This window comes from Suricata suricatta, chromosome 3 (genome assembly GCF_006229205.1).
Source record: "Suricata suricatta isolate VVHF042 chromosome 3, meerkat_22Aug2017_6uvM2_HiC, whole genome shotgun sequence".
Taxonomy (NCBI): Eukaryota; Metazoa; Chordata; class Mammalia; order Carnivora; family Herpestidae; genus Suricata; species Suricata suricatta.
Window position 1 is genome coordinate 80,481,862 of NC_043702.1, and position 14,959 is coordinate 80,496,820.

The window sequence follows — 14,959 nt, forward strand, 5'->3', positions numbered from 1 at the left end:
TCATGGGGTTTACTAGCCCAGTACTAGTAAATATAGTTTTATAAGAATTTATGCATAGAACTTCATTATCCTTACCTTGTTTTTTTGTGATTTCTTTACATTTTAAATGACCTAGTTGGATTTCTCATGTGAAATATGGTGGCATGATCACTTATTAGCTAGTCTCTGAAATAAATAATAGCTTTATTGATCTATTTTGTTTACATTTTATGTTTCATCTTTGTGGGTTTTTTAAGTTTTATTTATTTTTGAGGGAGGGTGAGAGAGACAGAGTGCAGGGGAGTGCAGAGATGGAGGGAAACAAAGAATCCAAAGCAGGCTTCATACTCCACGCTGTCAGCACAGAGCCGGACACAGGGCTTGAACTCATGGACCGCAAGATCATGACCTGAGCCGAAGTCAGCCAATTAACCAACTGAGCCAGCCAGGCTCCCCTCATCTCTGTGTTTTTGATTTATTGTTCATTTTCTGTTTTTACATAATCTTCAGTATACAGTTCATAGTGGCTATAAAAGTGTTTTACAAAAGCAGGTAAACAGCATAATTAAGAGAAAATGTTTGATGATATTGAATTTTGACCTGTTATCGCTTAAATACTATTTCATGTCATTAAAAAAAATAGACAGGGATGTCTTGGTGGCTCAGTGGGTTGAGCATCTGACTTCAGCTCAGATCATAATCCCACAGTTCATGAGTTTGAGCCCTGCATCAGACTCGCTGCTGTCAGTACAGAGCCTACTTTGGATTCTCTGTCTCCCTTTCTCTGCCCCTCTTGCTTACTCTCTCTCTCTCAAAAACAAATAAACATGTAAAAAATAGGCACCACTTTTGGAATTCAAGAATAAGTAATATTTCCCTATTCAAAGTAATGGAAAAATTGTCATTCAGAGAACATGCTCTGAGGCATGTTTTCAGCAGAGATTTGTCAATAAAACAGTTCAGAATGGAAGGAAATAAACTGATAAATCAATGTTTTGTTTATTGCTGATGATGTAGAAATCAGGGTACAGTATTGATAATACCCACTGTTGGATTGGCACAGAAGTCCCATCTCCTAGATAGCAGTGTGATTGGTAATATCTGCCCAGAGTGCTATGTTTTGAAGTTGTCCCAGGGGTGCCTGGATGGCTCAGTCAGTTAAGCATCCGACTCTTGATATCCTCTCTGGTCATGATCTCATGGTTTAGGAGTTTGAGCCCCATGTCAGGCTCTGTAATGACAGCTCTGAGCCTGCTTGGGATTCTTTCTTCCTCTCTCTCTCTCTGCCCTTTTTCTGCTTGTATTCTCTTTCATATGGATATACATGCATACATAGAAAAAAGAAGTTGCTCCAGAAGTAGACCCAGAGACAAGTAGCTTATTTGGCGGATGAAGTAAGAAAGGGATGGGGAAAAAGCTAATAGTGGTTAAGTTAATGTGAAGTTATTGCTGTGGACAGTTGGGGCTTAGTCCTGCTGAGACCCCTTAAAACACCATGTAGAATATGGGGAAATGAATTTTGGTATTAACACCAACTTTTATTACTCAGTGAGTGAGCGTTGCTCTTCTGACATGTTTCTGGGACTTTAACACTTGGCACTCTGGCCCACCTTATGCACTTGTCAAACAGACTCCTTAGAAATGGGTGCTTGAGGTCAGAAAGCATTGGATTAGTACTGGAACTGTTCATAGAATTGAAAACTGACCCCTCAGGGGGGACAGGGAGATTTGGGCAGGGCACTGATAGTGTCTGCTTAAGAAAGATTCTTAGGTTACATCTGGACTTAACAGATGAGAATATATTCACAGATGTCTTAGATGTCTCTGCTGGTATTTGCCATCCTTTGGCTTATATAAACCACCATAACAGCATTTCATGGAAACTAAAACTCATCATATTTTTCTGTGGTACATATATGTTCCCTCTGTATGATTAATTGACGTGAAATAAATGTAGGAGTGCCACATACATGCCCAGAGTGTCTTTAATTAGCAGTAGCCTTAGGGATATAGAAATGGCTTTCACAATGGAAGAAGGCCAACAACATTCCTATTGTTTGATGATGATGTTTGGGTGGTGAAGGCTGAGTTCTCAGATTTAATTTGTAGACATAATTTTGTGAGAGGTGGTTGTCACAATACTGAAAATATTTGAAATCCTATCATTGCATTCCCTAATTTAAGGCTTTTAAAAGGATATATTTAATAGTCTGAGCTGTGAAGGCAACAATGTCTAACAAGGAATCTGTCTACTGATGTTTGTAATTTGCAACAGTATCCCTTTACAGAGCAGTGTACTAACAACCACTGATAGTATTAATTATTCCTTCCAGTTTAAGAAGAAAATGAGAAGTGCTTAATAATCAATCTCAAGTTTATTAGGAGCTGAATTCCATTGGATGTGAGAGGCAGTTTCGCAGTAAGAATGCCAGAGGAGCACATCCAGTTGCCCGGAGCCCCACTGAAATTAAAATCATTAGAAAACAATTAACATATGTGGATTTAGCAAACCAGATGACTGGCTAAATCCAGCTTTGAAAAATCCCACACCTGTCAATAGTTATCATCAGCAAAATAGTATGTATAGTTAAGAAAAAAAAGAAAAAGAGCTTTAATTTTCTGTCCAGTCAAATCTAAGTGTATCACACTCACTATTCCTTCCTTAGTAATCTAAATAATTTCCCACCTTGCTCATGATGAATGTCTTGCCAGTTCCTACTCAGTTCCTCCACTTTACACGACCTAATTAAAGAAAACATTCCATGATTGCCTATTTTTTCTCATGCATGACAACCTATTATTTTTTCTACCACCTGATTAGGGCTTTATTACCCTTGGATTTAGATTGATTTGCTGAGCACTTTAATAAAACACTACTTAGTTTGATTTAAAGGGCTACAGGTTTCCTTCATTCATACAATTATTCTTATAACCATCTCACATTCCAAGTACACTACAGTCCCCCCCAAAAAGCAGTCTTAGATTATCACTGAACAAGGTTATAAAATAAGAATCACAGGTGACATTCCTGTTGAATATGGGCAATGCGGTTTCCATGGTGGGCAGTCATGAGAAGACATTTTGCAATATATTTTGTCAAGAGTGATAAATCTATTTCATCATATCTGTCAGGAATGGCTCCTGTGTATTAAAGCCACTATAAAGTTTGCTCAAGATAAACCCAAACTTTCATATGATTAAATAATAATACATTTATGATGACAAATTACATTTACCATGTTATCTACAAATGTGAGCCAAAATTAGATAGTTAGAGTTCAAATGGATGATGATGCATTTTGATTTCGTATCTAGTGAATTTTTATTAAATGAATGTGCAACATTTATAAAACTGTCTTTTATTTTGGACCTTTTATTAGAGAGTTGTGTCCTACTTATTAAAAATAAAGGGACACACATATCCACATTGAATAACTTACTAATTGAATAAATTGCCAATGGAAGATCGAGAAAATATTTAAATATTCACTGGAGAACACCCTGTGCTTCTTGGAGGCTAAGCAGTTACAGATGGAAAGAAATTCCAGGCCCAAGAATAAGTCATAAATCCTACTCTGTAGTGGTGGAAGACAGGTGTTGTTGGCGGTAGACCAGGAAAGATAACCTAGTGAACCCCACTAGAGTCCAGGGACTAACAAAATATTGACAGAAGGTTCAGTTCCACATAATCCAGTCAGGGATTCAGTCATTTATTTATTTGTTAAGCGCATGTTCTGTGAATGATTCAGAACAAAATGATTTCCACAATTTTAAAGAACCTCAAGGGGCTTACAATCTCATTGGAGTAGCTGCGTTTATTTGTCAAAGGGAGTTGAAGGAGGCCCGGCTTGGAATATGCCCTATAGGTGTTAGGGACTGAATAAATCCCAGCTATTTGACTTTAGGAACTGGAAGAATGCAGGTTGGAAGTGGTTTGTGGCCAAATGGGAATTTCTGTGCCTTTTAATAACCACAGGCAGTTCCATGCACACACGCATACATTTTTTTTTAAATGGTTGTTAGAGTTAAAATTAACAGCTGCCCTGACTTGGTAACATTCTGAATCATATCAAAACATTTATAAGTAAATCAGGTTCTTGGTACCTGTTGTAGATTTGATGAATGGGGATCTCTCCCTAGGAATTCCTGTGCAGCAGCAGGTTCTCTACCAATCACCTTGCAGAAATCTGGGAGTCACTGAGTAGTCAGTTCCTAATTTGGTCAGTGAGAGACTTCAGTGTAAATATCACCTCTCTGAATAGCCATCAATGAATGTGAATGTTAAGAAGAGTTCAGATTTCTGTAGAGCAGGATGTAAAAGAAATCTAGACAGGTACTTTGGGGTTTATATAATAGAAAGATAAAAAATATGGTAGATATAGAGTGGTCAAATAATATATTGTCCAAACTGGAACAATTTTGAAAGCAATGGTGTTATGCTATTGTACCAGTTACAGTCATGACACAGGATAGTCCCAAGACTAACAAAACATATGTCTGCCAGATGTGTGTGGTTCCATGTTTCCCATTGCCTTTTTCTCCTGATTCTTCCTCAAACCCCACAAGACAAGGATCAAGCATCAGTGTTACTGATGGTCATATCATTATCTCTATCATCCATGTCCTTAGTGGCTATCATTTTGTCCTCTTTATGTTATGCTGTCTCATTATTGAATCTTAGGTGCTGTGTCAGTCCATTTTTTTCATTGCTGCTCTTTGTCATCTTTCTCAGTAGTGTCCATGTGGATGCCACAATCAGTTGCCTGGCCTCTCAGTTCCTGAATTTCCTTGTCTGTAAGGATCTTTTAAACTGCACTGGTTGTTTCAGCCACCTATTCATTTCCAGGTGTCCACCTTCTAAACACTGTCATCATGAATAAATGCATGACTGTCAAAATCTTGGTGTCTAGCATTTTATTTTCTGACCACCAAATTTTATTTTTGTACTTTCTTACTGTAGTATTGCCATTGTAGCAACTTAAAACTTCCAAATCATTTACCAACATCAATATTTCATTATTTGTCAATATCTGACTTCTTCCATATTTATCACCTCACTTACCTTAGGGATGACTTATTATCATGACCACTTACTTTGAAAATGCCCTAAAAAAACTCACTCCAATCTATACTCCCCAACCACCCCAAATTTAAACTTAATTATCTACATTTCCACATCTATAGCTGAATAACCAAAATTTTTGAGGGGAAAAAAATCACTCTACAAAGAAATTGCTTTCTTCTTTCTCATATCAACCAATAAAGCATGGTCACATACCAATCACAGTGTCACAATGGACACCAGAAGTACTGGCCAAGGGCTTATCTTGTTAAGCCTTAAATGGGCACTATGTACTTAATCCCTTTATATTTCTGAGCTAAGATCACTTCCCTACTGTTTGAGAAGACTGAACTTTTCTTTTCCTTGCCAATTTTCCCCACTTTTTCCTTTACCAAGTAATACCTGATTGAGAAAATAGAAGTAATCAAGAACAAATGACCTCATCTTCTCACTAGAGGCTTATCTCCATAATACATGCATTCTTAGTCCAACTCTAGATTCCATGCCTTTCCTGCTTTCAGTAGTCCTCTTTCTTACTTTATCGGTTTCTCTCCCTTTCCCACTCGCTCTTTTCTCTATCCCTCTTTCTCCTTTTCCCTCTCCTCTTTCCCTCCCTACTCTCCACCTCCTTGCCCTCCCCAGCTAGGATCATTTTTTGAGTATATAAACATACTCTAGGATCACCCATCCCCCCCAAAAAAAATTCTTGAACCTTGCCTCCTTCTAAAGCTAATTCACCACTTTATAGTAAAACCTGTTGAAATAATTTGTCACTTCCACAGCCTTAATTTCCTTGCTTCCCATTCACTATCCAGCTCTCCACCATCTTGTTTTGTACCCACCATTGTATGGAAATTATTTCTAACAAATTCATCAGCAATCTTCATGCGATTAAACCATTCATTAGAAACCTTTATGTGGTCAAATCCAATGGAGACCCTATTTCCTATACTTATTTGACCTCTTACAAGCTTTCAATACAATTGCATCCATAACCTCTCATTGTAATGTTCTTGCCACTTATTTGCTATACCTTTTAAAAGTCCCTTAATCTGATTGCCATTCTCTGCCAATCTCTGATTTGAGAATTTCCCAACAGCTTAGTCCTTGCCTCTTTTATCTATCTATACTAACGCCTTCAGTAACCAAATCTATTTTTATGGCCTTAAATGACATCTGTACACCATAAATATACATTTCTCTTTCTCAGAATTCTTCTCTAAGCTCCATATTTTTATTTCCAGCTGCCTGTTTGATATTGTATTTGACATTTATTATGCATTCAGAACAAAAATTTTGATTCTGGGGGCACCTGGGTGTCTCAGTTGGTTATGTGTCTGACTCTTGGTTTTGGCTCAGGGTGTGATCTCATGGTTGTGGATTTGAGCCCTGCATTGGGTTTTGAGCTGACAGTGTGGAGCCTGCTTGGGATACTTTCTCTCCCTCTTTTTCTGCGGTTCCCTAGATCATTCTGTCTGTCTGTCTGTCTGTCTCTCTCTCTCTCTCTGTCTCTCTCTGTCTCTCTGTCTCTCTGTCTTTCTCTCAAAAAAAAAGTAAAAATTAAAAAAAAAGGAAAATCTTTGATTCTGGCCCTTCCATCAAAACCTGTCCCTTTTCTGGTATTTTCCATCTAAATAAGTAACACTGTCATCCAACCCGTCTCTTGCCATGGAAATATCAAAGATCCTTTGATAAATACCATGAGTTTCAGACATATACCTCCTTATTTTCGTTGTAATGTATAATTGCTACTAAATCTTGAAAATTAGTTATCCCAGCTAGTACAGAAGCCCTTTTATTTGCCTGTTTGTCAAATTATATGAAAAGCCCAAACTGTATAGTTAGTAGCTTTCAGTTCAGATGAAATCTTTTGATGTTCCTCAACAGAAATGTTCCTCAACATCCCTACCCTCTGGAACTAGAACCTCTAACACTACAGAGTTCAAGGTGGTTACAATATAAATTCCACATCTGTGTCTTTGGGAGTAGTGATGAAAAGAGCCATTTCTATTACCAAGTTTTGTTACTGCATTTTCTAGCTATTGATTATTGGCTCTTGTTTAAATGCACAGACCTCCTCATAGCAGACTGCCACTCAGTCTTGCAAGGCATTGTTCTTGAGATGACACTTTAGCTGAGCCTTCAACCTACAATCCCTCTATTATATCAGAGCAGCTGTGTACCTGGCTGGAGGAGAGAATTTCACAATTATTAATTTCATTATACGTTTTTGTAGTAATAGGAGTTCCATAGTCTGAGGCAACATGGTATATGATACCATAACAATGGATTCAGCTCTTGGATGGCGGTAGAAGAGGCATTTGAGCAGAAAAACTAAACCGTAAGCACATCTCCCTATATTCTTTTATTCTCTATTCTGTCGGGCAGCTGCTTCTGGGTGATGGAGTATATACTCAAGGAACTAAGAAAATACCTACAGGGTGGGTCTGAGGACCCACTGAAATCAATAAGAGATGGACTCCTTCCAGTCCTGTTGTAGCTCCTGATGATATTTCACACCCTCTTGTATTACATCAACTCAGACCCTGTATCTAACAGTCCTTAAAAGTCTGGGTATTCCCTTTTCTACAGTGCAGTCACCCTTGTAAACTCAGATTCCTTGAAGGAAACATTAAAGTGAATACACTCTATCCTGCATGTGCATTGCAGAATCTCGAGAGGAATCCTATCTTTCCTTTAATTAATAGGCTAAAATATGAAAACTGACTTAGATCTGAAAGCTAAATGAAAACCATGATTTTTCTTTGAGGTAAGCCTTCTTTTCACTATCTCTTCTATTAAGATTATCCTTATGATTATTCAAATAGAACACATTCTAGTTGCTATTCATCTATATTGCCCTTCACAACACCATGCTATATTGTCATTGTCCTAGATCTCTATAGGTCAGAAGAATCTGATTGCTTCTACTTACTAAGATGCCTATCTGAGGACTTGCTATTTATTAAGCCCATTACATCTACCTCTACCTTATTTTCTTACATTCTTCCCACTGGTGTCTATTCCTCTGAAGTTCTATATTCAAATTCTGTGGTGGGAACTCCTACTATCAGCCCTAGATTGGAGATGGTTGATAGCCATTACCAAATTTCTCAAAGAAGTCATTGCTACTCCTCATAGATACATTCCTTATTGAACGAGCAAAGAGGGTTCTCTAGCCCCTGGGAGAAAATAGTCGGGTTTTATGGTATCTGGCCATACATAATAAATGGCTGCATGCATTTTACCTCTTATCTAACAAATCACATATTATTGTCTGAGAGTGATCTTCTCTGACAACCCTGTGTAAAGAAGTCTTCTCCGCTGCTGCTCTTTTATATCACTGTATTTCCTTCAGCACACTTCAGGAGAATCTAGAAATTATCTTTCTCAGGTAGTTGATTATTTGATTATTGTCTGGGTCCCCAGTAGAATGTGAACATCTCAGTGACAGCAGTATTGCCTGTTCTACCATATGTTTAGCTCTTAGGAACTAAAAAAATACATATTTTCAGGAAAAAGTGATGAATATTTTTCATTTATTTATTTCTAGAAAACTCTTATATCTTTTTATTATGTGTAAAAAGTGCTTTGATGCATAGAAGGTAGAAAATATTTGCCAGGGGCTTAGGCTTAGTAAATGACACTAATTCTTCTGATTCACAGATGATTGCTCAACAGAGTAAACCTCTGTATGTTAATAAAAGTTAATTACATTCTTGTATGTATTTGAAATGTTATTATAGTTGTATTGTGCCCTTTTCTATTACATAAAAAAATCAGAGGACTGTATTTCACATCAAATAATACTTTTATGGCAGATATTATGGTATATAAGTAAAGAGAATACCCACATCTAAATTATATGAAATAATCAAATAGTATTTGGGGACTTCTGATCTTTTATATTGTGGCCTGAGACAGTGATAAAAATGTGTTTCCTTTAAAATATCTTTACAAATAATGGTTATGTTTTTTAATCACTAATACTCATTCCCAAATTGAAACTTGCAAATCTTATGCACATTAATTGGGAGGGGGGAATGAGAGAGAAAGATCATAATCAAAAAAAATTCTGGGGTGAGAATTCTGAATTTTTATTGTAGTCAGAAGACTCATATTGATATATTTAATATGTAAAAGTTCATTATAGGAGTATATTTAGTTCTTAAGTAGGAAAACTCACTTGTAAAAGAAGCATCCCAATAGATTAGGGACTTTTATTCAAGACTTAGCACTATGCTATATCTTTTCTGTAGGAAAAGCAGCGAGGGATAATGCCCTTAGGAAGAATAAACTAGGTTATGATTTAAGATGATTTAGGATGTTGTTCATTTTCTGTGGAAATGACCAAATTACTTATTTTCAATAAATATTACATTTTTGCAGCCCTTTCTGGTAAACATTTTCCCTCTTGGACATAGGAAACCTTACTTACTTTGTCAAGAGTATATGAATTACAACAGTCTACTTAAACCTACTTAGGTCAGTTTAAATTAGCTTCAAAATACAGAATCTGGGAATACACAGTGTGTTTAAACTGGGGACCCTTGACATCTTTAGAACTGCACACTTAGATAAATTGATCAGAAATTTGTATATGATTTGTGAATTCCAAAAACAATAAATAGATAAATAAGTTCTACAAAAGCCCAATTTTATAGCCTTGGATAATATAAGGAGATGCAGGATACATCTTAAACGATGAGGGCATGCAAGTATTTTGGTATGGAACAAACTTTTAAAACATGTTCAAATAATTGTTTGCTAGAAATTGGCTAGAGAAAAAGCTTTGAAGGGATAAATATAAGGAACATTTCTGAAAAACTCAGTGTCATTTTTTAATTTCTGGGAATGTTGGTTTATATAGATCTAAGTCAGTGCATCAGAAGACTCTTTCAAATTTGTGTAATTATAATAAAGATGTATATTATTTTTTCTACTAATATTCCTGAACCAAAGTAGAGCAAGATTTCATATATGTATTTTACTTACAAGATATTATAATAATATAGTATGCTAGACAAGTAGGAGATCACTGGCCAATAGGCAGTTAAGAGAAGAGTGTATTAGGTCACAGAGTATGCGCAATGGCTTTGTTGCTGAGAGTGACATGCACGTGGGCTGTTTTATTCCACATGTCTCAGTTTGTAAGTTTAATTTTCATATTCTAGAAACCTTGATCACAGTTTCTGAGAAAAGAAGATGTTTACCATGAAATGCCGGAAATCAAAGAAAAGAGTGCTCTTAAATAGGGGTTCGCAAAGAGAGGCATGGGGAAGAACAATATTCTGCCTGTGTTCCTCTCTCCATGTGATCAAAACTGGTGGGGGTTATGGAATTCATCTGCCTTGGAGGTCTACCAAAATGAAGATGTCCAAGGTTGTAAGATGTATTCGATGAAGAATGCCAATTTACAAAGATAAAACCTAAAAGCAAGACAAAGGAAACAAAATGACATGATAGATTCAGTGTCAGAGAAAGAAACCAAAGTCTCTCCCAGTGTTGATAACTCTGCTCTAACAAGGCTGTTCTCTATTTGTAGACCTGTGGTACAGATAATCCAGTCTTCAGAAGGGAGGGAGGGACATTTTCATATATATATTCCAATGCTCAGGTACAACATACAAATAGGGGAGTATTGTTATTTATTACAGTATTGTTTCAGTAGTAAATCATTCTTATTTTATTAAATAAATGATTCCATAAGCAATAAACAAAAGTTGGGTATCTCAGTGAACTACAAAGTATAAAAATTTCTCTAATTGATCTTTTTTGGTGCCCCAATTTCTTCTATTTTGGATAAATGATAATAAATAGTATGTTTTGATTTCCAATATAGTATTTGAAAGGTTTGTAGTCTTGAAAGCAAAAGGAATTTGCAAGGAAGAGCTTTTGGGTGATGAGATTTATAGGTATGCATGATTCTGATTTATGACTTAAGGGGCTGTTTACTTACTTACCATCCCCGTTTGTTCTGTACTCATCAAGGAGAATGAAGAAACTGACATATGGGAAAAATACCATTTCAGTTCCAGACACTCTGACATATTTTAAAGCTTAATAGATGGAGTTATTCAAATGCAAAACAACTACATTCAAGTCAGTACATAAAAACATGTTGAAATTTTCTTATCAAAATATGAGGCAAGGCCTGCCCAGGTTCAAAACAATTACTTTTTTTGGTAGATAAACATCAAAAATAATTTTCTGCATTTATTGGTGTTAGAATAAGGTGCTTTATCAGTGTAATAGTTGAGAATGATATGCTCTAGTAATATTTTGATGAATTACATGATTATAGTTAAAATGAACAATTTCATCATGCTGGAATTAATAATGGTACTATGATTTGGCAAGCACTCTTGCAACATTCTCTAATGCATTACTTTAGAAGACAGACCTATACAGTCCATCTATTGTTTTAGAAAACGGGAGTTGATACAGTTTCAAAATAAGAAGGGGCAGGGGAGGCCTGTCCGCTATAGAAACTAATGCATGCACATCACTGTTTGATTACGTTACTTTTTACTGCTCATTTTAATCTCTTGCATAACTAACAGTATGTCAGAAAATACAGAGGCATTTTTGAATATTTTGTTATTTGACAAATTTAATTGAAAATGATACACACCCTGAGGTACTCCTGATACACCGAAATTGTATGTGTATGTGTGTTATTTTACATTTAGATTTAAGAGGGTTAGGAAGGGTAATATATAATCAATGCAACATTCATTTGGTTACCAATCAAGTAAAACACACACAGAGTTGAACATTACATAATTTCAGTTATAAAGAGTACAAATTGTGAATTGATTTAATATATTCATAATTAAGTACTCTCCCCTTTAATGTCATTTGCAATTTCTTTCACAAAATTATTCTGTTCATTTTCTTTAAAACCTTACATGTCTAGATATGTTTTCTTAAAATATACATATGAAGGCACTCTTTTAGGCATTTGTGCTTATATACTGCATTATAGATCAGAGATAGTCAAAATGAACCTTTTAACATCCTTTTCTAACAGACATATATAAAAGTAAAGTTAAATCACAAATAGATTATTATTTTTTCTTGAAATAAGGTGGATATATTTTAATAAACATTATAATATGTATATATAATTTTCAAAGCCAATCTGTACGCATCACTCATGTGGGTTTTGGGGGAGGCACTTTTTAAACAGATTACTTATGTGATATGTGACATTTAATTCATTTTCCTTAAGAGTTAAATATAACAGGTTTGCCTCCCAGATTAGAATAAAACTATTCAGAAGTTAAAGAAAAAGCAAAATGGTGGTAGATATTTCAGGAACATCTGGTTTATTCGAGAGAAATAAGGTTTGTGTTCTTAAAAGTTATATTTATTGACAATCATAAGCAAGTGTCAACCCTAGATTCCATGTTTTTATGAAGGTCAAACTTGTGTCATTCATGACCTCAGGAAGGAATTCATATTTTAGGTCAATGAATGATGAAAACTGTGTGTGTATCTTGTGAGCTTCATGGTATAAGTGAGGTGTTCACATTTCTAACCAGGGTATGTTACTCTAGCAGGAAGAAATGGAGTTTATATTAGTGCCTCACAGACTAGGTGCTAACCGTAAGTCCTCGGAAACCTGCAGAGACAACTAAAAAAAAATGGTGTTTTTTGTTTGTTGCTGCTCTTTGTATTCCATCACAAAAAACCAGTTGTTGTGTCTTTTTCCAATTAGCTTAAATTCTTTTGGACTATGTTTGTATAGACCCTTGACTGCCCTTAGTTGCACTTTCTGCTGTTTTGAACTACCAAAGTATATGTCCTTAAAATGCCCAATGTGAAGATTTCCTCTTCTTGAAGTGGCATTTGTGGTAACAACTTGAGCAACCCTCTCACCGAGGAAACCAGAACTGGCTGGAGTGGAGGTGCGGTGTGAGTTCCACAGGCACTGGTTTGAGGGCATCAAGAGAGCATTCTAAGTTGTAAAGTATTCCCAGTGTAAGATTGGAGACAAAATGGAAGTCCACGGAAGCGGAAGTGGGGGCTTTGCTCTGAGGGACCTTCGCAAATTCCCAAGCTGGTGACTGAAAGCCTGTGTAGTTCTTTTGATGCTCTCTTAACTAGGGACCACAGTTGAGAGTAGCAGGCTCACAATGGTAGTCACCCTGGTATATCCTCTTCTTTTCTACTTGGCACACAGCACGCCTCTACCCAGAAGTAGAGGCGAACGGGAAGCAAGCAGGCCTCATACAGGCTTTAGTCCCTCTACTAGTCATTTAAGTGGCATTATGGGCTTCTCATATTGGAACGATCAAATACAGACTTAAAAAAGAATGCGTACTGTACTTAAAATCGCTTTAAAAATACTAGATTAATAATCTTGACAAATAATTTAAAATGATAAGAAATTAGAAAGACTTAAATATGAATTCCAGAAATATAAATTGTAAGAAACAGAATAAAGAAAGCTGTGGATAGTTTTAGCAGTTCAGTAGATGTAAATAAAACAGAACTAGACTCTAAAAGACATCAAAAGAAAACACCAAAAGTAGATGGAGAGATAAAAAGATAAAAATATAGAAAATAGGGTAAGAAACTGAGAAGTTCATTATGATTAGACCTAGCATTCTTTTTTTGTAGTACAAATTTCAAGTGATGGGTGCTGAGAATTTTCCATGCAGTTAAAAAAAGCTAATTCATAGATTAAGAGACTGTGTAAATCCTAAGCAAGATTCTAAACAGAAACTCATTGCAAAAAGACAAAGAGAAAATCTTCAAACCACTCAGAGGAAAAAAAAAAGAAAAGAAAAAGGTTACTTATGTACAACAAATAAAAAAGAATTGTAGATGACTTCTAAATAGAATTGGTTAATGTGATGATTTACATCTATTATAGTAAAGATGAAATAAAGATATTAAAAAAACGAGGAAAAAGAGGGGAAAATAACATGAATATTTGTTTCTCCTTATCAAACAATACTTTAAAATGTATAAATAGTATATGTATATACGTATGTGTGTATATGTTTATATTATAAATATAAATAGTATTAAAGAAATTACAGGGAGGTGCTTGGGTGCCCAACTATTGATTTCTGCTCAGGTCATGATCTCATTGTTTGTGATTTTGAGGCTCCCATTGTGGTCTGTGCTGACAGTGTGAAGCCTGCTTGGGATTCTCTGTCTCTCCTTCTCTCTCTCTCCCTGTTTTTCCCTCTCTGCCCCTCCCCTTCCTGCTCATGCTCTCTCTCTCTAAATAAAGAAATAAAAATAAACTTAAAAAAAATAAACTATAGATTGTTTTGAGTTAAGCTTTAGGCAGTACTGGATTTTTAATATATGAATAAGTATCTTATGTAATCCAGTTATGGTCACATAATATATATTAGAAAATGATAGAGAAATATATTTTAGAATCATTTATGAGAAAATCTGCAATAGAAAAAATATATTTTCTTGGACCCCAACTTACACCTCTCATAAAAAATAACTTGAAAATGGAACAAGGTCTTAAATATAAGACCCAGAACCATAAAAACTTCTAAAAGAAAACATAGGGGAAAATCTCCAACATTGCTCGCCATGAGGACTTTTGGGATATGACACAAAAGCATAAGTAACAAAAGAAAAAAGTCAATAAGCAGTTACATCAGGCTAAAAAGTTTTTACACAGTAGAAGAAACAATCAACAAAATGTAAAGCCAACTTAGTGAATGGGAGAAAATATTTATAAATCATATTTTGATAAGAGGTTAATATCCAAAATGTATAAGGAATTGATACAACTCAATAGCAAAACAAAACCCTCAAATAATTCAATTAAAATGAGCAAAAGATCTGAATAGACATTTTTTCAAAGAGGACATACACAATACTAACAGGTACACGAAAAGTGTTCAACATCACTATTCTTGAGGAAATGTAAATCAA